Raw genomic sequence first — 26,855 nt, 5'->3', positions numbered from 1 at the left:
CAAAAACAGTGTTGGAGAAGAAGGTAAAAGTGCATTATGTGCCATGTAAGAAAGCTAACGTTTAAGTTCCTTGCTCAGAACATGAGAACATATGAAAGCTGGTGGTTCCTTTTAACATGAGTCTTCAATATTCCCAGGTAAGAAGTTTTAGGTTGTAGTTATTATAGGACTATTTCTCTCTATACGATTTGTATTTCATATACCTTTGACTATTGGATGTTCTTATAGGCACTTTAGTATTGCCAGTGTAACAGTATAGCTTCCGTCCCTCTCCTCGCTCCTACCTGGGCTCGAACCAGGAACACATCCACAACAGCCACGTTACCCATGCAGCGTTACCCATGCAGAGCAAGGGGAACAACTACTCCAAGTCTCAGAGCGAGTGACGTTTGAAACGCTATTAGCGCGCACCCCGCTAACTAGCTAGCCATTTCACATCGGTTACACCAGCCTCATCTTGGTAGTTGACAGGCTTGAAGTCATAAACGGCGCAATGCTTGAAGCACAGCGAAGAGCTGCTGGCAAAACGCACGAAAGTGCTATTTTGAATGAATGCTTACCATCGCTCAGACTGCTCTATCAAATCATAGACTTAATTATAACATAACACACAAACACGAGCCTTAGGTCATTAATATGGTCGAATCCGGAAACTATCATCTCGAAAACCAAACGTTATTCTTGTTACATTGCACAACCTTCAGTGTTATGTCATAATTACGTAAAATTCTGACAAATTACCCAAAGTGTTGCATATACCCTGACTGCGTGCAATGAATGCAAAATGACACAATTTCACCTGGTTAATATTGCCTGCTAACCTGGATTTCTTTTAGCTAAATATGCAGGTTTAAAAATATATACTTCTGTGTATTGATTTTAAGAAAGGCATTGATGTTTATGGTTAGGTACAGTCGTGCAACGATTGTGCTTTTTTCGCAAATGCGCTTTTGTTAAATCATCCCCCGTTTGGCAAAGTCGGCTGTCTTTGTTAGGAAGAAATAGTCTTCACAGTTCGCAACGAGCCAGGCGGCCCAAACTGCTGCATATACCCTGACTCTGTTTGCAAGAGAAGTGACACATTTTCCCTAGTTAAAAGAAATTAATTTTAGCAGGCAATATTAACTAAATATGCAGGTTTTAAAAATATATACTTGTGTATTGATTTTAAGAAAGGCATTGATGTTTATGGTTGGAGCAACGTGTACCTAAGCAATTATATGCAACGCAGGACAGGCTAGATAAACTAGTAATATCATCAACCATGTGTAGTTAACTAGTGATTATGATTGATTGTTTTTAAGATAAGTTTAATGCTAGCTAGCAACTTACCTTGGCTTCTTACTGCATTCGCACGAGGTTACGCGTGGAGGCAATGTAAAGCAGGTGGTTAGAGCGTTGGACTAGTTAACCTTAAGGTTGCAAGATTGAATCCCTGAGCTGACTAGGTAAAAATCTGTCGTTCTGCCCCTGAACAAAGCAGTTAACCCACCGTTCCTAGGCCGTCATTGAAAATAAGAATGTGTTCTTAACTGACTTGCCTAGTTAAATAAAGGTGTAAAAAAATAAATCAAATAAATCAAATCGGCGTCCAAAAATACTGATTTCCGATTTATGAAAACTTTAAATCGGCCCTAATTAATCGGCCATTCCGATTAATCGGTCGACCTCTAGTCAAAAGTGTACTAAATGGAATAGGATGCCATCTGGGACACAGCCCTTGTGTTGAGATGAATGAGAGCGGCTCATTATCTCCTGAGAGCCCAACCAGGCCACCTTTAATTTGCAACGGCTCGCCTGTGGGGGAACGACTACCTGCCTGCCCACGGCCTTTCCTCCAACCACTTCTTACAGCATTCCTCCATCTTTAATGCATCTCCAATCACTTTATTGTACAGGAGATGAAACAAGCCAGCTCAATGGCTTTTTGCTTATCTTTTTCCCCTGGCCTGCACTACAAAGTGCATTATAAATGAGCCCTTGTGGGTTGAAGCCATGGTAAATGCTCTCATTGATGCTCTTTTTAAAAATATAAATCTGGAGTGAGTTGTGCTTGTGCATTCATGCACGACTGAGTAGCATCATCATGAGGAGGGCCCAGTTGTAGTTTCCCATTTGGAAGGGAAGCAAAATAAGGAATGGAAGGGAAATGGATGCAAGACATTGAATATATGCAAGTCAGTCAGTCAAACTGATGTTGATTTATTTGTTGTTTGATCTATTGGAGGAGATTGAGCCCTTCACACCAGATGAGACGTCTTATCACACGATGCGTAGTACAGCTCTATCAGTACACCAGCAACAGGGCTTGGTTCTTCTATTGTTGGTGGAGATGAAAAATATGGCCCATTTTTTTGAAAGCTCACTGAGTGGTAATAGCACAACGTGTTCAGGGCCATTCATGTGGCTAGCAGATGTACAACCTCCATTTGTGGCAAGGTCTTTTCTATGAATGTGAGCGGTTGTCAGAGAAGAGCAATATTTATTTCAGAAATGCTGTGTTGCGTTTTCTCTGCTTGGTTGTTATTTCATCTCATACAGTTTAAATATATAATTATATATGCTGTTTAGCATACTTTTAGGTCTTACATACGTTTTCATATAGGTTGCCCTACAACCTTGACTTTTAAAGTGCCAAGCTCTACCAACTAAGGCACACAGGACCCCCAGTTTGTTTGCCTGTTTAGCCTATAGCCAAAGTTCAATATGTGAATGTGTGTGTCTGTAAGATGCAATTAACAGGCAGGTGCTGAATAAAGATCATTGATGATAAAAACAATTACAATCCTCTCCTCCCTGGGCCTGCTTAAACATCCTCTCTGAATGGTGGTGACGTTCAGCTACATAAAGCCTGAAAAGCACCTCAGATGATAAGTCTCAGGATGCGTCCCAAATGACACCCTATTCCCTATATAGTGCTTGCATCTTGCAACACATCTTGCCTAGGCTACTGTAGGCGATCTGAAATTAGATGCAGGCAAATCAGGGCCTATAGGCTTCCTGCATCTAGCTAAGCAAACCATGGCAAAGTGAATTACAATCATAAACCCAGATATTAGTCAGTAGCCTATGCCTATTGAAATGACAAGTCAATCTTGCAAATAGGCCATTTATAACAGCTTGTAGTCAACATCTGGCAAATAATAAGGCACAGTTGCCAGAAAATAGCCTAACATTGGTTTTTGAAGGTCGTCCAAGTTTCTTGCGCAGAGATTTCGAGATCCTCTGTCCAACCTTCGTCACTCAAACTCTCCTGTCGGATTTTCTTATGCACATGTGCAAAAGGGATTTATTTACAGTCATAACAGTCGAGTTCAATCGATATCCGTTGATGGAAAATTCTGCCGAGTTTAAATACGGACAAATGATAATTTCTCTTGCGACATAAATTCCTTTCTCAATTATATTGCTGGAAAACCATTTTTAGCATTATATTGTTACAAGTTACGTTGATGTTCCTTAATTCGCTTGATAATGTTATGGAAAAAGGGTTTATTGGATAAATGTGGCAACTCTTTTGCTGCGGCGAAAAATAAATGACGTTTTCAGACCTTGTGGGCAGGTTTTGAGAGATTTTATCTGGACATTTTTGTTCGACTGGCAACCCTGATCCCAGGAATTGGGATAATAAGTGTTCACATTTCTGAAATATGAGCCTTCAATGCTAGAAGCAATTAAGAGCTGTGAAATTGTCATACCGTGGTGATGAGATTTTATAGGAATTTCAAGGATTCTGGCGCATTTATTTCGGGAAGGGAGACTTGCTGATTGATTGCCGTTGTGCAGTTTGATCTTAATTCATCCTTGCGGATTATGCCGAGAATTCCTGACGCTTATCGTTTTAAGTGCTGGATTGGGAGTCTTCAATTGGCAATGTGTCTGCACTCAAGGTGGTCCGGCAAGATTGGCTCTGCACATATTCCCATGGGTTTTCTGGGTAGTCAACAGTAAACACACGCACACACTGTCAGTCCAAAGTAAGCATGACTTGGTTTTTTTTCTCCATCTTATTGAAGTGACTCACACAAAGAACCTCTTGTTTCTTCCACATCTCTCCAGCCACTCACCCTAGCCACCTCAGTGAGCATAAGAAATTCATTTTCTAGCATCGTTTCAATTTTTGCTGCTTACAAATATTTCAACAGTCTCCAAACAGTGTACACTCCACGCACACTTCACCAATCTGAAGAAGTGATACAATCAGTCCTCTCTGGACTGAAGGAAGGGAGGTGGTGGTTCGATCAGTGTGACAGTCTGCTGCTTCCCTCCATGGAGAGAGAGGGAGCTGACTGCTAATCAGTGGGGTGGCTGAGGTGAGTAGGAGGGTGGCTGAGGGGTTAGGAGGGGGACTGAGTAGTTATACATCCCAAATAGCACTCTATTCCTACGGGCCCTGGTCAGAAGTTGTGCACTATAAATGGAATGGGTCCATTTGGGACATAGGGGTCTTGATCCAGGTCCTGATCCATGGGTTAAGAAGGAAGAGTGACACTGGGCCTCTAGACCAGTGGTTCTCAATCCTGGTCCTGGGGACCCAAAGGGGTGCACATTTTTGTTTTTGCCCTAGCACTACACACCTGATTCAAATAAACTCATCAGGCTTTGATGATTTGAATTAGGTGTGTAGTGCTAGGGCAAAAACAAAAAGGTGCTCCCCTTTGGGTCCCCAGGACCAGGATTGAGAACCTCTGCTCTAGACACTCTTATCTCAGACCAACAGTGGACAAGAGCTTAATTCCTAATTTTGCCTCCTCCTCTCACCCCCTTCCCTTGTGTAGCCTAGTTGCAGTCATTTTCTCAAAAGGAGTAATCAGTAGGACTGATGGTGTAAGAAGTATTAGATTGTATCTCCTGGCTATTAAAGGAGACCGAGATCTAATATCGCCTGTTCTGTGTTGATCTGTCAGATGATTTTCTGGAGATGATTTTATTGCACACAGCCCAAACCCAGATCAATATACAGTACAAGTCCTTATATTAAAAATCCACATTTCTGTTGAATTTGATCTAACGTTACAACACTTAGAGGCTGTTGCCCAATACTGAAACATTTTCGTGGATTGTAAATCCATTATGTGTACTGAAATACCATACTATGTGTTTGTCAGAGGTCATGGCTCTCTTCTACCTATTCAGTATTACTAGTTTGTTTAGTATGTTACTGGCTCTGAGAGTGTAAAGAGGAACTCAGCACAAGTGTCATGTACAATATGGCAACGCTTGATCATACACCTAATTTATTTATGTAAAATAACCTTTCTCACTGGTGTCAAATAGGAGAAATAGGCCCACACTCCTCTACCACTGGGGGTGTTAGGGTTGTTTGAGTGGCAGCCTTGCCCTGCCCTTCCTGCCACTGGACTCTGCTGCTCACTAATGATGTGCAAAGCTGCTGGATCTGATCTGAGGGTCCCCGAGGGGGGTGGAGCTGCTGTCACTCAGGCCTCTGGGCACCACTGCTAGGAGCCAACACAATGGCCTCTGCATCATTAGGATCAAAGCACTGGGGGACAAGGCTGGTAGATGAGGGGAAATCAGAGCCTTACAGAACTGCATTGGAGGAGGGGGGTGGAGAACAGCAGGTGGAGAGGGATTTCTGCCAGTATGAATAAAAGGGTATTTTGAATTGTCGTAGGGCCTACATTTTTGGGATCCATTATATTTTGGCACCGGGTATACATCGTCATTATGATGCCTTGAAAGGGCGCGAGAGTGGGAGGGAAATGTGACTTAGGATCCTTGACTGATGAGGAAGGGCCCCTCAGAGTTAGGCTGCAGTGACTCCTTCTCCAGACTCACTACATAAGGCACTTGACAGCAGAGACTAATTGGTCAATTAGATGACAGGGGGACCACTTTAGCCTTCTGCAATAACTGTTGTCTTCTCAGTGGGTGACACAACTGTCCAATTTCATTCCAAAATATAATGACACGTCTTTTGTTGTTCTTCTAGGAACATCGGGCCAATTTTAGGAAGGAGATGGGAGTGGTGTGGTTTGAAATTGTCCTTCTGCAGGAGCGGAGATATTGCCTCGTCTCCTCAAACTTCATGTTTGCTGAAGCCATTGTATGCAAGGCCAGGCAGTGCTGCATTGTAATCGAATGGATCGTTTTCAATTCACCCTTGTCACATCAGCAGTTGTCTACAAGCTCACTGAAACACATTCAATAAAGTCATTGTGAGCTCGGAAACCATTCTCAATTTGCTGAAAAACTTCCATTGTACATCATCCACCACCGTCATTAATTAAATATCCTCTCATCTGTTTCACTTTCCTGACAATCACTGTCTCAAATCAAAGCAACTCATATTTTATTGGTCGCATACACATTAATTTATTTGTATTTATATTTATTTAGCCTTTTAACTAGGCAAGTCAGTTAAAGAACAAATTGTAATTTACAATGACAGCCTACCAAAAGGCCTCCTGCGGGGGCTGGGATTAAATATAAATTTAGGACAAAACGCACATCACAACAAGAGACAACACTACATGAAGAGAGACCGGAGACAACATAGCAAGGCAGCAACGCATGGTAGCAACACAACATGGTACAAACATTATTGGGCACAGACAACAGCACAAAGGGCAAGAAGGTAGAGACAACAATACATCACACAAAGCAACTGTCAGTAAGAGTGTTCATGATTGAGTTAGAATGACAAGATTGAGAACTGTCCAGTTTCAGTGTTTTGTTCGTTGCAGCTCGTTCCAGTCACTAGCTGCAGCAAACTGAAAAGAGGTGCCACCCAGGGATGTGTGTGCTTTGGGGACCTTTAACAGAATGTGACTGGCAGAACGAGTGTTGTATGTGGAGGATGAGGGCTGCATTAGATATCTCAGATAGGGGGGATTGAGGCCTAAGAGGGTTTTATAAATAAGTATCAGTCAGTGGGTCTTGCGACGGGTATACAGAGATGACCAGTTTACAGAGGAGTATAGAGTGCAGTGATGTGTCCTATAAGGAGCATTGGTGGCAAATCTGATGGCTGAATGGTAAAAAAACATCTTGCCGCTCGAGAGCACCCTTACCTGCCGATCTATAAATTACCTCTCCGGAATCTAGCATGGGTAGGATGGTCATCTGAATCAGGGTTAGTTTGGCAGCTGGGGTGAAAGGGGAGCTATTACGATAGCGGAAACCAAGTCTCGATTTAACTTTAGTATGCAGCTTTGATATAGGCTGAGTGGACGACAGTGTACCGTCTAACCATACTCCCAAGTTCTTGTATGAGGTGACTACCTCAAGCTCTAAACCCTCAGTGGTAGGAATCACACTGGTGGGGAGAGGGGCATTCTTCTTACCAAACCACACAACCTTGTTCTGAACACTTCCAAAACAAAGGTAAAGGGTAGAGAAAGCTTGTTGGACTCTAAGAAAGCTTTGTTGTAGAGCATTCAACACAAAATCCAGGGAGGGGCCAACTGTGTATAAGACTGTATCATCTGCATATAAATGGACGAGAGAGATTCCTACTACCTGAGCTATGTTGATTTAAATTGAGAAGAGTGTGGGGCCTAGGATTGAGCCTTGGGGTACTCTCTTGGTGACAGGCAGTGGCTGAGACAGCAGATTTTCTGACTTTAACTGTACTCTTTGAGAGTGGTAGTTAGCAAACCAGGCCAAAGACCCCTCAGAGACGCCAATACTCCTTAGCCGGCCCACAAGAATGGAATGGTCTACTATATCAAAGGCTTTGGCCAAGTCAATAAAAATAGCAGCACAATATTGCTTAGAATCAAGGGCAATGGTGACATATTGAGGACCTTTAAGGTTGCAGTGATGGGGGTACCAGTACCAGACAGAGGGAGACAGGCCAAGGCAAAAGGTGAACAGATTGCCAGGTGGAATCCAAGCCGCAGTGCAGCAGGCAACGGCAGTAGGTGTCACCGACTTCGGAGAAGCTTTTATTTCTGGAGGCAAATTTCTTGTAGAAAATGCCAGTGAATGGTCTTTGAACAGCAGGAGGGGGCTTCAAAGGGCGCTTCAAAGACTCCTGCCACTTGTTGGGCCCAAAGGCCTCGACGCCTTTTACTTCACACCTCAGTGCTAATTGAAATTGTATCTGGTCTGTCCTTGCAAGCCTGGCAGCTCAGGTCTCTGCTGTTTGTTTCCTAGAGCACCCTCTGTATAGCTTGGAAAAAGGAAACCTTGGTTGCTGTAATCTCTCCGGTTAATTTTGGTCAAAATTGGGTTGTAGGTTTTGGAGTTTTGATTTTTGACATATTTAGCAGATGTTATTGTGGGTTTAGCGAAATGCTTGTCTTCCTAACTCCAACAATGCAGTAATATCTAACAATAAACAACACTACACACATCTAAAAAGTAAAAGAATGGAATTAAGAAATATTAGGACGAGCAATGTCTAAGTCCAGAGTATAAATAGGTGTGTGTGTAATGGTATTTATGGACAGTATGTGGATAGAATATATAGTATATCTGAAGAATACGTGGATAGAATAGTATATGTGTAGTAATAGTTAAATAGGGTGGCCTTGACTAGAATACAGTATATACATATGAAGTGGGTCAAATAATATGTAAAAAGTATCTCTGGGCTTAGTGACTAGCTTTTTCCTCCATCTCTTCTGATCAGTGGTAGTGGAGAACAGCAGAGCTAGGACATGTTACAAATGGCACCCTATTCCCTATGTAGTGCACTATATAGGGAAAATGGTGCCATTTGGGATACAGCCCTAGAGAACAGAGTCAACCTCACCTCCCAGTATTGATCACCTCCAGTGGAGGAGAGGTATGAAGGACTAGTACAGTTTCAAGGGGCCAGGTCCACCTTGAACCGTTTCAATATAAAAGTGACGATGAGACTATATGTCCTTCACTAAAAGCCCTCCATTAAGCTAGAGACGGTTAGCTTTTTTTGTTGATTATGTGTGGATGAGAAGGGCTATAGCCTACACTCTACTCAAGGCTGAGGGCCTTGTGGTAATCATGTGCACATGGCATCCACAGGCACTGTTCAACAGCGTACTGCTGTTCAGAACCTACATACAATGCCGTTGCCTTTATTTTGTCAGTGAGTCTTTCAGATTTGACATCATAGAGTTATACCTGATGAGCACTTGCATGAAATTGCATTAGACCGGAAGTGAATTGTTGAAAATGGGAATGAAGGGTAGAATAAAATGACTAGATTAGAGGATGACTGAACATGATTGTGTGTCTGTATGTAAGCGTTTTAAAGAGAGCACTGCTAATGGGACACCAGGGATGCTGTTGTCCAGACTCCTGAGTCTTTGTCAGAGTAGCAGCAGAGCAGGTGCAGGTAGTCAGTGGTTCTCCCAGAACAGAGCCTATAGGAGCAGAAGACCCCAAGGCAAGGCAGATGTGGCCCACCACTCCTCAGTCACAGGGATGAGGAGTTCAACTGACATCCTGTCTATGGACTAGTATATCATATCAAATCAAATCAAATTGATTTTTATATAGCCCTTCGTACATCAGCTGATATTCTCAAAGTGCTGTACAGAAACCCAGCCTAAAACCCCAAACAGCAAGCAAAGCATGTGAAAGAAGCACGGTGGCTAGGAAAAACTCCCTAGGAAAAACTCCCTAGAAAGGCCAAAAACCTAGGAAGAAACCTAGAGAGGAACCAGGCTATGAGGGGTGGCCAGTCCTCTTCTGGCTGTGCAGGGTGGATATTATAACAGAACATAGTCAAGATGTTAAAATGTTAAAATGTTCATAAATGACCAGCATGGTCAAATAATAATAATCATAGTAGTTGTCGAGGGTGCAACAAGCATGTCCGGTGAACAGGTCAGGGTTCCATAGCCGCAGGCAGAACAGTTGAAACTGGAGCAGCAGCACGGCCAGGTGGACTGGGGACAGCAAGGAGTCATCATGCCAGGTAGTCCTGAGGCATGGTCCTAGGGCTCAGGTCCTCCGAGAGAAAGACAGAAAGAGAGAATTAGAGAGAGCATATTTAAATACACACAGGACACCGGATAAGACGAGAGAAATACTCCAGATGTAACAGACTGACCCTAGCCCCCGACACATAAACTACTGCAGCATAAATACTGGAGGCTGAGACAGGAGGGATCAGAAGACACTGTGGCCCCATCCGATAATACCCCCGGACAGGGCCAAACAGGCAGGATATAACCCCACCCACTTTGCCAAAGCACAGCCCCCACACCACTAGAGGGATGTCTCCAACCACCAACTTACCGTCCTAAGACAAGGCCGAGTATAGCCCACAACGATCTCCGCCATGGCACAACCCAAGGGGGGGCGCCAACCCAGACAGGAAGACCACGTCAGTGACTCAACCCACTCAAGTGACGCACCCCTCCCATGGACGGCATGGAAGAACACCAGTAAGCCAGTGACTCAGCCCCTGTAAAAGGGTTAGAGGCAGAGAATCCCAGTGGAAAGAGGGGAACCGGCAAGGCAGAGACAGCAAGGGTGGTTCGTTGCTCCAGCCTTTCCGTTCACCTTCACACTCCTGGGCCAGACTATACTTAATCATAGGACCTACTGAAGAGATAAGTCTTCAGTAAAGACTTAAAGGTTGAGACTGAGTCTGCGTCTCTCACATTGGTAGGCAGACCATTCCATAAAAATGGAGCTCTATAGGAGAAAGCCCTACCTCCAGCCATTTGCTTAGAAATTCTAGGGACAATTAGGAGGCCTGCGTCTTGTGACCGTAGCGTACGTGTTGGTATGTACGGCAGGTCCAAATCGGAAAGATAGGTAGGAGCAAGCCCATGTAATGCTTTGTAGGTTAGCAGTAAAACCTTGAAATCATATAGCTCCAGCAGACCTTTCACTGGAAGATTATATGCCTCTTACTTTAACGCCATGCTGTTGTATCTCATAATTGGGGCCAGGAGTTTTTCATGGCCCTGCTCGTAATCCTGTAGCAGGTCAGAAGTGGAGGTGTCGTATCCAGCTCTTTGGAGGTCTTGGTTGGCTATGAGAGTGCATGCCCATCTTTCATTGGCTGAGAGGCTCTCTCATGAGTTCTCTCTCTGGGCCTGTCTCATATTGTCTGCATTCCAAATGAACCCTTTCCCCTATTTAGTAGATTAGGAAATAGGGTGCCATTTGGAACAGACCCTTTTGTATTCCACACAACTCAGTGACCTGGATGCCTTCTAGAGCTCTCTGAACCAGCTGGTATAGATGGCAAATTAATTAGGTCTAATCCATATATGATTAAGGCTTTTTTTTTGTTCTTTCTGCTGCTCACACTGTAGGAAATGCAGTAAAGTTGGCAGTGATCTGCCATCCATCTCTGTCACCAGTCCCCTCTCCTTTAGAGAGCTGTCCGTCTCTGTCACCAGTCCCCTCTCCTCTGGGGAGCAGTCCATCTGTCACCAGTCCCCTCTCCCCTGGAGAGTTGTCCGTCTCGGTCACCAGTCCCCTCTCCTCTGGGGAGCAGTCCATCTGTCACCAGTCCCCTCTCCTCTGAGGAGCAGTCCATCTGTCACCAGTCCCCTTTACCCTGGAGAGCTGTCCATCTGTCACCAGTCCCCTCTCCTCTGGGGAGCTGTACATCTGTCACTGCATTTTAGAAGGGGTTCACATCGCCATCTAACAGGCCAGGCACGGCCCGCCTTTTGTATTCATTTAGAAGTTTGCAGAAAAAGCTTGGTGCAGTCAGCGCTACATGATTGCACTAATGTTATAAAGTGGTGTAATGGGGTGCAAGCTCATTTGCCACTGTTTTAGGATGTGTTGATTAGGCTACTTAACCTTTAGGAATAAAACGCTAACCGATACAGTGTTGCTCATTAAAACATCCTGCTTCACTTGGCATTTGTTGATGGAGAGAGAACTGCTGCCGGTCAGCCTACTGGAAGCATATAATTGGATTAATCAACTCTGCCATGTAATTGCACATTGCTGAGCGGGTTTTTGTTTGTGTTGATTGTAGGAGGAAGTGTGTTTCCGCGATTTGTGTTTGATCCTATCCTCTCAGCTCTCCTGTTGTTGACTTTCATGGGTTGACTTTTCTCCTCAGTTTTCATGTTGACTTAGATTGTTTATTAATTTACCGAAACAGAGGAGCAGTTGGCATGACAGCTTTTGTTTGTGCTTTGCTCTTTGCCTTGCCTTCAATAGAATGCAAAGAACAATCTGATGGAGGGATCAGGCAGTAAGAACGGAAGTGGCGTGGCAGGCTGTGGGATACATAACAGTTGGGGTCTGCAGTCTGCACCACCATTCTCCCACAGTTCTCTCTCCATCACCATCCATGTTAATGGAACGTCTTAGAGAACCCAGATTATCTTGACTTTCAGAAATATCCTGTTTTACACGCCTCTCTATTGCATGACAATATTGCAATTACACGAAGGTCCTCAGCAGTAGGATTAGATCTGATGTGTTTCACTGGGATGGTTTGAATGAGTAACCATGAGGAACTTTCTGCATCTGGTGCTGAGTGTCCTGACAGGGGCATTGAAGAATGATAGGAGTCAAAGTAGTGCTCGAGCGTATGACTACATTAAGGCCTAACACCACTCCTCTTGGATGACTGGATCAACATTGTTTTCATGGCTTTGCCTCCAGTCCTGTACTGTAGATGCAGTCAGAGCTTTCTCAAAGTTCCTCATAATCAAACTTTAATATGCATCCAGAAGGACTGTCTTTGTACTGCAGGCTTATGTGGTCTTCCCGAGGCCAAGGAAAGTGCAGCGTATTTCTTAATGCAAACTATGTCCCGTATCTCACCTGCAAAAGCCTGAGAACTAATTCAGGATTAGTGCTAAAACTTCCTCAATGAGTGAAACAACTCGCCTACCTCGTCACTGCCGGTGAACGTAGCAGCACATCATGCTATTTGAAGATATGGCTGTCTCTAACTGCAGGCTGGCACATTTGCATTGAAGTAGAGCGGCTTTAGGATCTAAATAACATCACAAGATATCAGTCTGACTTTTTTGTCATCCAGTTTTGTCAGTAGAGGAGAGAATTGGTTTGAAAGTGTCTATGTGCTGTAGAATATAATGTGGTTGTTTTTGTAGGTAGAGGTTGAGGTGAGTTCAGTGTTTGGAGTTTGATGCAGTTTTGTTCCCCAGATACTTTATTAACCCAACCATGTTTTGATTTAAACTGTAAAAGATGCCGTTGAAACTGTGGCTCTGAGTAATTCTGAAGCAGCTGTTTTTGAATATGATTAAATCCATGTAAAAAGCAAGTCAATTTCAGTTGGAGTGAAACTTTGAAGTTAGATTTCATGCAATTGATCTACTGCATTCGATATGTATCTGATTTGCTACACACTCTCTCCCCTCTGTCTTTGTCTTTCTCTCTCTTTTCTGTCTGTGTCTGTTTCTCTCTCTCTCTTCCTCTCTCTCTCTCTCTCTCTTCCTCTCTCTCTTCCTCTCTCTCTTCCTCTCTCTTCCTCTCTCTCTTCCTCTCTCCTCTCTGAATGTCTTGCTCCTCAGGCCTTCAAGAGGGGCCCAATCTGCCAGGCTATTAATCTGCAAGGCTATTAACCAAAATGTTCGTTACTCATCATGTTTGCTGATGAAAAGTAAATGTGGACAGTTCTTCTAACATCTTCAATATGTGCCTCAGATTTTGATAAGAAGGACATGCGCCGTTGCATCCTCGACGTGTCTGTCTTTTCTTGTAGCCTTCTTCGGAGCTCCGATTCTTGTTAGAAAGACTCGATCACATGACGGGCATTGGCTAATAAGAATTGATATATCTGAGAGAGCCATGTGAGTAAAAGGTGCTTCGAGGAGGTGCGATTGGCAGCCGGGAGAAGGGAATTATAATTACTATATTCAGCCCAAGGGCACAAAGGCCACTTTGGCCGAAAAAGGCATGGATTTTTTTTAGGGGCATTCCGGCCACACAAGGGGGCATCTACGTGCATGGCCGCCAAGGCCGCAATGAAATTCGAGGCATGCCCACCCTGTCTTTATTAGAGGTCGACCGATTATGATTTTTCAACGCCGGTACCGATTATTGGAGGACCAAAAAAAAGCCGATGCCGATTTTAATTTTTTTCTTTTTTTTTTTTAAATACAACTTTTTATATTTTATTATTATTATTATTTTTTTTTTTATAGATTTTTATTTATTTGTAATAATGACAATTACAACAATACTTAATGAACACTTATTTTAACTTAATATAATACATCAATAAAATCAATTTAGCCTCAAATAAATAATGAAACATGTTCAATTTGGTTTAAATAATGCAAAAACAAAGTTGGAGAAGAAAGTAAAAGTGCATTATGTGCCATGTAAGAAAGCTAACGTTTAAGTTCCTTGCTCAGAACATGAGAACATATGAAAGCTGGTGGTTCCTTTTAACATGAGTCTTCAATATTCCCAGGCAAGAAGTTTTAGGTTGAAGTTATTATAGGAATTATAGGACTATTTCTCTCTACGATTTGTATTTCATATACCTTTGACTATTGGATGTTCTTATAGGCACTTTAGTATTGCCAGTGTAACAGTATAGCTTCCGTCCCTCTCCTCGCTCCTACCTGGGCTCGAACCAGGAACACATCGACAACAGCCACCCTCGAAGCAGCGTTACCCATGCAGAGCAAGGGAAACAACTACTCCAAGTCTCAGAGCGAGTGATGTTTGAAACGCTATTAGCGCGCACCTGCTAACTAGCTAGCCATTTCACATCGGTTACACCAGCCTCATCTTGGGAGTTGACAGGCTTGAAGTCATAAACAGTGCAATGCATTGCGAAGAGCTGCTTGAATGAATGCTTACAAGCCTGCTACTGCCTACCATCGCTCAGTCAGACTGCTCTATCAAATCATAGACTTAATTATAACATAACACAAACAAACACGAGCCTTAGGTCATTAATATGGTCGAATCCGGAAACTATCACGTTTATTCTTTCAGTGAAATACGGAACCGTTCCGTATTTTATCTAACGGGTGGCATCCCTAAGTCTAAATATTCCTGTTACATTGCACAACCTTCAATGTTATGTCATAATTACGTAAAATTGTGGCAAATTAGTTCGCAACGAGCCAGGCGGCCCAAACTGTTGCATATACCCTGACTCTGCGTGCAATGAACGCAAGAGAAGTGACACAATTTCACCTGGTTAATATTGCCTGCTAACCTGGATTTCTTTTAGCTAAATATGCAGGTTTAAAAATATATACTTCTGTGTATTGATTTTAAGAAAGGCATTGATGTTTATGGTTAGGTACAGTCGTGCAACGATTGTGCTTTTTTTTCGCGAATGCGCTTTTGTTAAATCATCCCCCGTTTGGCGAAGTTGGCTGTCTTTGTTAGGAAGAAATAGTCTAAACACAGTTCGCAACGAGCCAGGCGGCCCAAACTGCTGCATATACCCTGACTCTGTTGCAGAGGTGACACATTTTCCCTAGTTAAAAGAAATTCATGTTAGCAGGCAATATTAACTAAATATGCAGGTTTAAAAATATATACTTGTGTATTGATTTTAAGAAAGACGATGTTTATGGTTAGGTACAAGTTGGCGCAACCTTTTTCACAAATGCGCACCGCATCGATTATATGCAACGCAGGACAGGCTAAATAAACTACACATGGTTGATGATATTACTAGTTAACTAGTGATTATGATTGATTGATAGTTTTTTATAAGATAAGTTTAATGCTAGCTAGCAACTTACCTTGGCTTCTTACTGCATTCGCGTAACAGGCAGGCTCCTCGTGGAGTGCAATGTAAAGCAGGTGGTTAGAGCGTTGGACTAGTTAACCGTAAGGTTGCAAGATTCAATCCCCAAGCTGACAAGGTAAAAATCTGTCGTTCTGCCCCTGAACAAGGCAGTTAACCCACCGTTCCTAGGCCGTCATTGAAAATAAGAATGTGTTCTCAACCTGTTAGGGACAGACGTTCCGCTAGCCTCGCCAATATCCAATGGTAGAGCGTGGCGCGAAATACAAATACCTCAAAAATGCTATAACTTCAATTTCTCAAACATATGACTATTTTAAACCATTTTAAAGACAAGACTCTCAATCTAACCACATTGTCCGATTTCAAAAAGGCTTTACAGCGAAAGCAAAACATTAGATTATGTCAGGAGAGTACCCTGCCAAAAATAATCACACAGCCATTTTCAAAGCAAGCATATATGTCACAAAAACCAAAACCACAGCTAAATGCAGCACTAACCTTTGATGATCTTCATCAGATGACACTCCTAGGACATTATGTTATACAATACATGCATGTTTTGTTCAATCAAGTTCATATTTATATCAAAAAACAGCTTTTTACATTAGCATGTGATGTTCAGAACTAGCATACCCACCGAAAACTTACGGTGAATTTACTAAATTACTCACGATAAACGTTGACAAAAAACATAATTATTTTAAGAATTATAGATACAGAACTCCTTTATGCAATCGCGGTGTCAGATTTTAAAATAGCTTTTCGGCGAAAGCACATTTTGCAATATTCTGAGTACATAGCCCGGCCATCATGGCTAGCTAATTTGACACCCACCAAGTTTGGCCCTCACCAAACTCAGATTTACTATAAGAAAAATTGGATTACCTTTGCTGTTCGTCAGAATGCACTCCCAGGACTTCTACTTCAACAACAAATGTTGTTTTGGTTCCAAATAATCCATAGTTATATTTAAATACCTCCGTTGTGTTCGTGCGTTCAAGTCACTATCCGAAGGGTGACGCGCCGGCGCATTTCGTGACAAAACATTTCAAAACATTCCATTACCGTACTTCGAAGCATGTCAAACGCTGTTTAAAATCAATTTTTATGTTATTTTTCTCGTAAAATAGCGATTATTCCAACTGGGCGACGTTGTATTCATTCAAAGACTGAATGAAAAAAATTGAGTCGTCTCGTGGACGCGCATCTCCAGTGTCATTATTCCCTACCACTCACAAAAACTCCTGCTGTTTTTCGCCCAGAGACTGCAGAGGCGTCATTCCACTCTCTGGCTCCTTCTGAGAGCCAATGGAAGTCTTAGAAAATGTCACGTTACAGCAGAGATGCTGTATTTTCGATAGAGATGCCACAGAAGGAGAACAAATTGTCAGACAGGGCACTTCCTGTATGGAATCTTCTCAGGTTTTGGCCTGCCATATGAGTTCTGTTATACTCACAGACAGCATTCAAACAGTTTTAGAAACTTTAGAGTGTTTTCTATCCAAATCTACTAATTATATGCATATTATAGTTTCTGGGCAGGAGTAGTAACTAGATTAATTCGGGTACGTTTTTAATCCGGCCGTGAAAATACTGCCCCTATCCCAAACAGGTTAACTGACTTTCCTAGTTAAAAAAATATTTATAAAAAAAAATGTCAAAAAATCGGTGGCCAAAAATACCGATTGTTATGAAAACTTGAAATCGGCCCTAATTAATCGGCCATTCCGATTAATCGGTTGACCTCTAGTCTTTATACTTTCCTGGGATTTCTGTCCCATCTCTCTCTTGTGCTGGGACCTGGGTGAGGTGACCTAGGCGGCATCTGAAATGGCACCCTGTTCCCTATATAGTGCTCTTTACTATGAACCCTGGTCAAAAATAGTGCACTATATAGGGAATAGGATGCCAATTTAAACGCCGCCTAGGTCACCTCACCCAGGTCTCAGTGCTCCCCAAACAGCAGGTGCACAAGACACCAGTCACTTATCACCCTCCCTAATGGGAACCAAGGAGAGAAGAAGCTAGCTGTCTTTATGCCTCATGCCTGTGTACACAGCCCTGCATTCTGTACAGCAGCCCAGTTATGTGGGAGGTGAGTTTGCTTAGCCATCAATCTCTTTTCTTCAGATGATTTCTCCAAGGTTTGCGTAAAAAAAATGTTTTGTTAAAAGTAGTCTTTGTTCATAGAGTTTTTTTATGTTCAACTTTGCAATCATCAAATCAAATTGTATCTGTCTCATGCGCCGAATACAACAGGTATTACCTTACAATGAAATGCTTACTTACAAGCCCTTAACTAACAATGCAGTTTTAAGAAAAATAGGTGTTGGGTAAAAAATAAATACATTTAAATAATAATAACAAATAATTAAAGAGCAGCAGTAAAATAACAGCGGGGGCACAGGTTTGTTGAGGTAATATGTACATGTAGGTAGAGTTAAAGTGACTATGCATAGATGATAAACAGAGTAGCAGCAGCGTAAAAGAGGCGGGATAGGCTTGGTGTCTCAATGGGTTGTATGTCAACTCATGTCTACAGAACTGTCTTCATCTCCCCCAGAGCAATTCACAACAACTTGTCCAATGTCAGTGAGAATAAAAGCTAGCTGTTTGCCCTGTAGTTCACCGCTGTAGTGTCATCATTTGAGTAAGTGTTGTCTTATATTTGCCTGCGATTATACACTCACATTTGAGTTAATAGTTGATGAGTAAAATCCCTTAAAAGGACAAACTAGAGTGAATGTCATAATAACAGTAAAGCAGTATTTCCCTTAATGTTCCTATGGAAATGTGTCAGAATGGTGGTGCGTACTGTATAATTCATACTCTCTCTTTCTCTCCCTCCCCCTGCACCACCTAGTTGCATGACGTCACTGTAAACTCAGTCATGTGTCAGTTGGGCCTCTCCCCAGCTCTGATGTACCTGATTCTCAACTCCACGCTGTTGAATAATGAATGTTTAAATCTATTTCTGCCGCTGCCTGCCATTTGCCGTTCCTCTCCCTGGTACTTCCTGGTCTGTGCCGCAGGCTGCCGTCCGCACTCCTCAGGAGACGCAGCCGGCACCTTTGAGAGTGCTTAGTTACCCCCCGCTGTTGGACCGGCACGTTCCAGGATGCTCCTCTCATTGTCTGAGTGGGAAAGTTTTCCCTTCAACACCTTGCTCTGACCTGTCTGTCGCTCTCTCTGTGCTCTCTCTGTGTCTTTGTCTGTCTCTCTGTGTCTCTGTCTGTCTAAAATGTCCTCACCACCCCCTCTGAACACTTTTCTGTCTCTTGTTTCCACAGGAGTTGATTATTGACAAGGTGAACGGCCAGCCTGTCCCGCACTACCTGACCTATGACATCATTCAATTCAACGTGAGTAGTGCCGTGCCTGGTCAGCCGAAAATGTGTTGCCTCTGTGTTTCCCCTGTCATTCCCTGACGAGGTGCCAGACATACCAGGCCTTAGTCAGTACGCCCAAGGTCAGCCAGTACACCAGGTCCATTGGCACACTAAAGCCCCATCAGCAGCCCCTCTGACCCCTGTGTTTAATAGTTAATATCTCGATCTACATTGTTAGCCCTGCCTCTCCATGGTGGCAGCCAGTCTGTGTGTCAGACTGATGAATGCTGCCTTGGAGGAGAGGAGCGGAGCTCAATCTGTCTGCTCCCCAGACCCCTCCACTCTCTGGTCAGCCAGCCAGCAGGACTCAGTAAAACCTGACCATAAAGATCCAGGACACTGTCCAGGACACACGTGCTAACGTCACAGCAGCCAATCTGAAATCGCTAAACATGTTTTTGCAAAAACATTTAAAAGTAAATCTCTATCACAGCCATTTCAGAGTAGCCTCCCTGGACCACAATCCAGTTTGACATGTTTGCAGTCCTCAGACTTTCTGAATGTTTAACTGCTTCCACAAATCGCATGTTTGTTTTTCTATTTCACAAGTTCTGTTGTATACACCAACTACTGAAGACACTCAGCTAAGGAGCATTGAGCTTGATGGTGTTCTTCTCAACTGAAACTAATTATCAATTTACTGCTAATTAGTTACCTGGGCGATCATTCACACTGACATCTATGTACAGAGAATATTTGGTATAGAAGACTAAAGCTGAATCTCAAATGGCACCCTATTCCCAACATAGTATACTACCTTTGACCAGAGCCCTATGGTCCCAGTAAGGAATAGGGTACTATTCGGGAGGCACGTTGATTATGTATTCCCTGGCTTCATCCACATCACACATTTTCACTGAGCTGTGAGATTGCTGCGGGTTTATTTCAGGGGGAAATGGCATATAGGCTATTAACAGATAATATTCCTACTGATGTCTAATGAACTCATAGCCGGTGCTGATGCCAATCTCAATGCTAGGCTAGCTAGGCCTTTACCAGGCAGGCTCAGAGATAAACGCGCTTGCATGAAACAGTCTGCCAGTCCCTGTTCTGTCCTAATAATAGAAAGGATGGATTCCAGGAGGATGGATTGAGGCCATTATGTGGAGTGTGTCGCCTCCTGCCGCCATCGATCAGCGGATCACACAGGGAGGGAAGTAGAGGGTCTTGGTGAAGGCAGTGGTGGGGGCTAGGAGGGAGGCAGTGGAGGTGGCGGTACAGAGGTTAGCAGCGCTGTGTAGCTCCCCGAGCCGTCATTAAGCGCTGCAGAATTGATCCCCAGTACCCAGCCCATTATTGGCCTGCTCTATCATCCCAGTCAGACTGCCCAGCCTAGGCACCAGGCTCCACACTGAGACAGTCACAACTTATTTTGTCAAGACACAATCAATCGCCACTATTCGCTAATCACTTGTCTGCTTTGCTGCCAGAATCATTGCTCCTTGGTCAGATCATTATTGTAGAAGACAATGTGTTCTTGAAGACAAGTGGGTTGTAATAATGATCTATTCATTCGGGCCTATGTGGCTGTACTCTTTGAAAGGAAAGGATGAGGTTACCAAGCTTAGGTTGGAGTTGTGTGCAGTAGAACAGAGTTGATTGGCTACTGTTACAGTTTGTTTGATATGGATTATCACTCCATGCTGCATTACTCTGTTACGGTACATTACCTCAACAGTCATCCTACACGATGCCACAATGCTGGTCCCTTGTCTATGAATAGGTGCCTCTCGAAAACATGACATTGCTTGACCTCAATCAACACCTGGAGACAAGGGGGAGAAAATGATATTTTCTGCTGTTGCCTGGGGTTATGAAATAAGCATTTTTTTTGTTTGTTTTCCTGAAAAGGTCCTGTCGGTGTCTGCTCCAGAGTTAAACCATGCCACTCACTGTCAGCCACCAACAGGAGAATCCAAGAACGGTGTCATGATAAAGACTAGAGGTCGACCAATTTATGATTTTTCAACACCGATACCGATTATTGGAGGACCAAAAAAAAGCCGATACGGATTAATCGGACGATTAAATGTTTTTGGTTTTTTTATTATTATTTATTTATTTGTAATAATGACAATTACAACAATACTGAATGAACACTTATTTTAACTTAATATAATACATCAATAAAATCAATTTAGCCTCAAATAAATAATGAAACATGTTCAATTTGGTTTAAATAATGCAAAAGTGTTGGAGAAGAAAGTAAAAGTGCAATATGTGCCATGTAAGAAAGCTAACGTTTAAGTTCCTTGCTCAGAACATGAGAACATATGAAAGCTGGTGGTTCCTTTTAACATGAGTCTTCAATATTCCCAGGTAAGAAGTTTTAGGTTGTAGTTATTATAGGACTATTTCTCTCTATACGATTTGTATTTCATATACTTTTGACTATTGGATGTTCTTATAGGCACTTTAGTATTGCCAGTGTAACAGTATAGCTTCCGTCCCTCTCCTCGCCCCTACCTGGGCTCGAACCAGGAACACATCGACAACAGCCACCCTCGAAGCAGCGTTACCCATGCAGAGCAAGGGGAACAACTACTCCAAGTCTCAGAGCGAGTGACGTTTGAAACGCTGTTTGTGTGCACCCCGCTAACTAGCTAGCCATTTCACAAAAGTGCTGTTTGAATGAATGCTTACGAGCCTGCTGGTGCCTACCACCGCTCAGTCAGACTGCTCTATCAAATCATAGACTTAATTATAATATAATAAACACACAGAAATACAAGCCTTAGGTCATTAATATGGTCGAATCCGGAAACTGTCATCTCGAAAACAAAACGTTTTTTCTTTCAGTGAAATACGGAACCGTTCCGTATTTTATCTAACGGGTGGCATCCCTAAGTCTAAATATTCCTGTTACATTGCACAACCTTCAATGTTATGTCATAATTACGTAAAATTCTGTCAAATTAGTTCGCAACGAGCCAGGCGGCCCAAACTGCGTGCAATGAACGCAAGAGAAGTGACACAATTTCACCTGGTTAATATTGCCTGCTAACCTGGATTTCTTTTAGCTAAATATGCAGGTTTAAAAATATATACTTCTGTGTATTGATTTTAAGAAAGGCATTGATGTTTATGTTTAGGTACAGTCATGCAACGATTATGCTTTTTTCGCGAATGCGCTTTTGTTAAATCATCCCCCGTTTGGCGAAGTTGGCTGTCTTTGTTAGGAAGAAATAGTCTAAACACAGTTCGCCACGAGCCAGGCGACCCAAACTGCTGCTTATACCCTGACTTTATTGCAAGAGGTGACACATTTTCCCTAGTTAAAAGAAATGTATGTTAGCAGGCAATATTACCTAAATATGCAGGTTTAAAAATATATACTTGTGTATAGATTTTAAGAAAGACATTGATGTTTATGGTTAGGTACACGTTGGAGCAATGACAGTCCTATTTCGCGAAAGCGCACCGCATCGATTATATGCAACGCAGGACAGGCTAGATAAACTAGTAATATCATCAACCATGAGTAGTTAACTTGTGATTTATGATTGATTGATTCTTTTTTTTATAAGATCAGTTTAATGCTAGCTAGCAACTTACCTTGGCTTCTTACTGCATTCATGTAACAGGCAGGCTCCTCGTGGAGTGCAATGTAAAGCAGGTGGTTAGAGCGTTGGACTAGTTAACCATAAGGTTTCAAGATTGAATCCCAGAGCTAACAAGGTAAGAATCTGTCGTTCTGCCCCTGAAGAAGGCAGTTAACCTAGGCCGTCATTGAAAATGAGAATGTGTTCTTAACTGACTTGCCTAGTTAAATAAAGGTGTAAAAAAAATTGGCAAATCGGTGTCCAAAAATACCGATTACCGATTGTTATGAAAACTTGAAATCGGCCCTAATTAATTGGCCATTCTGATTAATCGGTCGACCTCTAATAAAGACACAATGTCACTGTAGATTTATCTCCATATTTAATATATTTCATCACCGTTTCTGCTTATTGGATTTTGTAATGGAGATACATTGACTTGAAATTAAACAGCCAATGGCCAAGTCATTTCTGCAATTGACATTATACACAGATGTCCCCCTAATGTTCCTATTGCGGTCAGGTGTGTCATTAGGTGTGGCAGAATAAAATTATGTTCTCATTGTGTAAGGCATGTGTGTTTGAGGGAACGCTCAGAGGGAGGCCGTTGCGTTGCAACCCGGTAGGACTCATTACTCTGTCGTGCCTGCTAAGGTAACTGGTCCACAGGCGTGTGAAGCCTTGTCACCTCCTGTCCCTTCCGCCTCACCAGTCACCTGGTGGCTACAGTAAGTGGCATGGGAGATCTGCTCCTGGGTATAGAGCCAGGGCTCGACCACTCAGCATATGTCACGTTAGCAGCATCTTCGGGGGGGGTCGTCTGTCTCTCTGTGTGGGGGGGTGGTGTGTGTGTGTAAGTCAACCAAGGATGCACGAATGAATCTACAGTACCAGTCAAAAGTTTGGACACCTACTCATGAACACCTTTCTTGTGAATTAGGTTACTTTCCATCTCGCATACATTTGTCATGCATGTCTCTTCCTTGCATCATTTTTGGCTTTTCTGACTGTACAAATAAAGTCTCATGAATGGCATATCGCTGCAGAATGCTGTGGTAGCCATGCTGGTTAAGTGTGCCTTGAATTCAAAATAAATCAGACGGTGTCACCAGCAAAGCACCATCTCACCACCTCCTCCCTGCTTCACGGTGGGAAACACACTTGCAGAGATCATCCATTCACCTACTCCGCGTCTCACAAAGACACGGAGGTTGGAACTAAAAATCTCAAATTTGGACTCATCAGACCAAAGGACAGATTTACACTGGTCTAATGTCCATTGCTCGTGTTTCCTGGCCCAACAAGTCTCTTCTTATTATTGGTGTCCTTTAGTAGTGGTTTGTTTGCAGCAATTTCACCATGAAGGCTTGATTCACACAGTCTCCTCTGAACAGTTGATGTTGAGATGTCTGTTACTTGAACTCTATTAAGCAATTATTTGTGCTGCAATTTCGGAGGCTGGTAACTAATGAACTTATACTCTGCAGCAGAGGTAACTCTGGGTCTTTCTTTCCTGTGGCGGTCCTCATGAGAGCCAGTTTCATCATAGCTCTTGATGGATTTTGCTACTGCACTTGAAGAAACATTTGAAGTTCTTAAACATTTCCAGATTGACTGACCTTCATGTCTTAAGTAGTGATGGACTGTCGTTTCTATTTGTTTATTTGAGCTCTTCTTGCCATAATATGGACTTGGTCTTTTACCAAATAGGGCTATCTTTTGTATACCATCCCTAACTTGTCACAACACAACTGATTGGCTCAAACGCATTGACAAGGAAAGAAATTCCACAAATTAACTTTTTACAAAGCACACCTGTAAATGAAAATGCATTCCAGGTGACTACCTCATGAAGCTGGTTGAGAGAATGCCAAGAGTGTGCAAAGCTGTCATCAAGGCAAAGGCTGGCTACTTTGAAGAATCTCAAGTATGTTTGGTTACTACATGTTATTTCATAGTTTGAATGTCTTCCCTAATATTCTACAATGTAGAAAATAGTTAAAATGAAGTTGTCCATGAGTAGGTGTCCAAACTTTTACTGGTACTGTAGATTCCTTCCTACATCCTTGGTTGACTTACCCCCTAAGAGCTCTTATATGATGCTCTGGATTGTGGCTTGCATAGTACTATTTCTGTATTAATGAACCCATTCCTGAGATTATAAGCGTATTTCCTTGCTTCATTCTATGCAGCTTTTCCAATTAATTCAGTATACTAAGACGATATTTGTTTGTTTTTTTGGGGGGGGGGGGTTAATTGAATTAGGTTATTTTCTATCTCGCATACATTTGTCATGCATTGATGTCATGCATTTGTCACGCATGTCTCTTCCTTGCATAATTTTTGGCTTTTCTGACTACAAATAAAGTCCCATTAAATGAATTATGTTAATCGACTAATATAGAGATTTGTACTTTGCCTGGGTCAGGTTTATGCGCTTTTCAAACTTTCAAAAGGTTCCACTTTGCATTTACTATTTTTTGAGGGAAAAACAAAATGGATAAGTAAAAACAAGGTTGGAAAAAGGTGGTCTTTCTTGCACTAGGCTACCTCTGACAGCAGGTATACTGTACCTGAGCAGAGAGTCTGAAGGGAGGACTGCACATGCCCAGAATAATTGTTTTTAATCACTTGTAGCTGTGTCACGTCTTTCTGGTTCTCTCCGCCTGATGACGCATCTGACAGATGGTGTAAAACTGGTTGGCTTTGATACCAGTTGTTGCTCCAGGAACATGAAGCTCTGCTTTGAGTTGCTGTGCATTGGATTAAATTCTCACTCAAAGCTGATAAATCTTCTTAAAATAAATGAACTATACTCTCGCTTTTCGTCTCACTGTGTGTTCACATAATCCCTTCTTCCCATCATCCATTAAAAATAGCAGTAATTGTATTTGCCCTCACAAAGCCTAACCAACATTGCTGAGCCTACCAGGCATAGGCGTCTTTAGAGGTTGTGGCTTCATCCCAGGTGGCACCCTATTTCCAATATAGTGCACTACTTTTGACAAGAGCCCTATGGGACCTGGTTAAATGTTGTGCACTACATAGGGGATAGGGTGCCATTTGGTACGCAGACAGAATATTAAAGAGTTGGAGGCGAGCCATGTCACAGAAGCTGCTGCTGAGGTAATATACAGCTTCTGAAGAGCTTCACTCTCGCTAAAGTTGAATCAAACAGCATTGTAATTAGCCCTCACAGCAGCACTCTTGATATGTGGGGTATTATTCCCTGAGCTGTTTTATAGAAGGTTCAGTCGTTGATGGTCCTCCGTCCCTACACAGTGATGATCTCCTCAGCTATGACTCCTGCTAGCACCGAGAGGCCCTAAATGCAGTCAGTCCATCAGTTCTTCATTTTGGTAGGTCAGTCTCCAAGCAGAAAAGTATTGAAATGACCCAAAAGTAGCCTATAGAGCACAGTCGGCTCCAAAAGCATACTATCGCTAACCCAACACACCACCATAAGGTCTCCCTGTATCCCCTGTATCTCCAAACAGGATGCATGTTTTGGAATATTAGTATTATGTACAGGCTTTCTTCTTTTTACTCTGTCAATTAGGTTAGTATTGTGGAGAACTACAATGTTGATCCATCCTCAGTTTTCTGCTATCACAGCCATTAAACACTGTTTTAAAGTTACCATTGGCCTCATGGTTTCCTTCCTCCCCCGGCAACTGAGTTAGGAAGGACACCTGTATCTTTGTAGTGACTGGGTGTATTTATACACTATCCAATTAATTTACTGCTGTAATTATGTTGGTAACCAGTTTATAATAGTAATAAGGCACCTCAGGAGTTTGATATATGGCCGATATTTCACGGCTAAGGGCTGTATCAAGGCATTCCACCATGCGTCATGCATAAGAACAGCCCTTAGTCGTGGTATATTGGCCATATACCACAAATCCCCGAGGTGCCTTAAACTGGTTACCAACATAATTACAGCAGTAAAAATAAATGTTTTGTCATACTTGTGGTATACGTTCTGATATAGCACGGCTGTCAGACAATCTGCATTCAGGGCTCGACCCACCCAGTTTTTAACAAGGAATACATAGCTTGTGTAAAAACTCAATTATAAACCCAATAGGAGTGCCTTCCAACTACTCTACCGGAATTTACACTTGAAGCAGTCAGCCAGCCAGTCATGTCTTTCATTTTGCTTACCGGAGTGTTACTGCAGCCAGATCAGAAAACCCACAATCATTGTCAATGCTTTTTGCATGTAGGCTACGCTACATCAAGGCCCTATGAGAAGTCAATAGAAAGTAGAATACTGAGTCTATGATGCTG

At 42.6% G+C, this 26,855-nt stretch overlaps 1 long non-coding RNA gene across 5 annotated transcripts in view; it reads left to right on the top strand.

Annotated features, from left to right (window-relative positions):
• Positions 1–26,855, top strand: part of LOC106571291 (uncharacterized) — a 149,735-nt gene that overhangs the window by 28,950 nt on the left and 93,930 nt on the right. For 4 of the 5 annotated variants that reach the window (XR_006759157.1, XR_006759153.1, XR_006759154.1 and 1 more), the window contains one exon: positions 18,922–18,993. This is a non-coding gene — a long non-coding RNA (uncharacterized lncRNA). Of the gene's footprint in view, positions 1–5,953; positions 6,252–18,921; positions 18,994–26,855 lie in introns of those variants that run through there. The other variant, XR_006759156.1, reaches the window with a different exon arrangement.

This window comes from Salmo salar, chromosome ssa15 (genome assembly GCF_905237065.1).
Source record: "Salmo salar chromosome ssa15, Ssal_v3.1, whole genome shotgun sequence".
Taxonomy (NCBI): domain Eukaryota; kingdom Metazoa; phylum Chordata; class Actinopteri; order Salmoniformes; family Salmonidae; genus Salmo; species Salmo salar.
The sequence above is the reverse complement of the archived record's forward strand: the minus strand, read 5'-3'. Positions and strand labels throughout refer to the sequence as shown.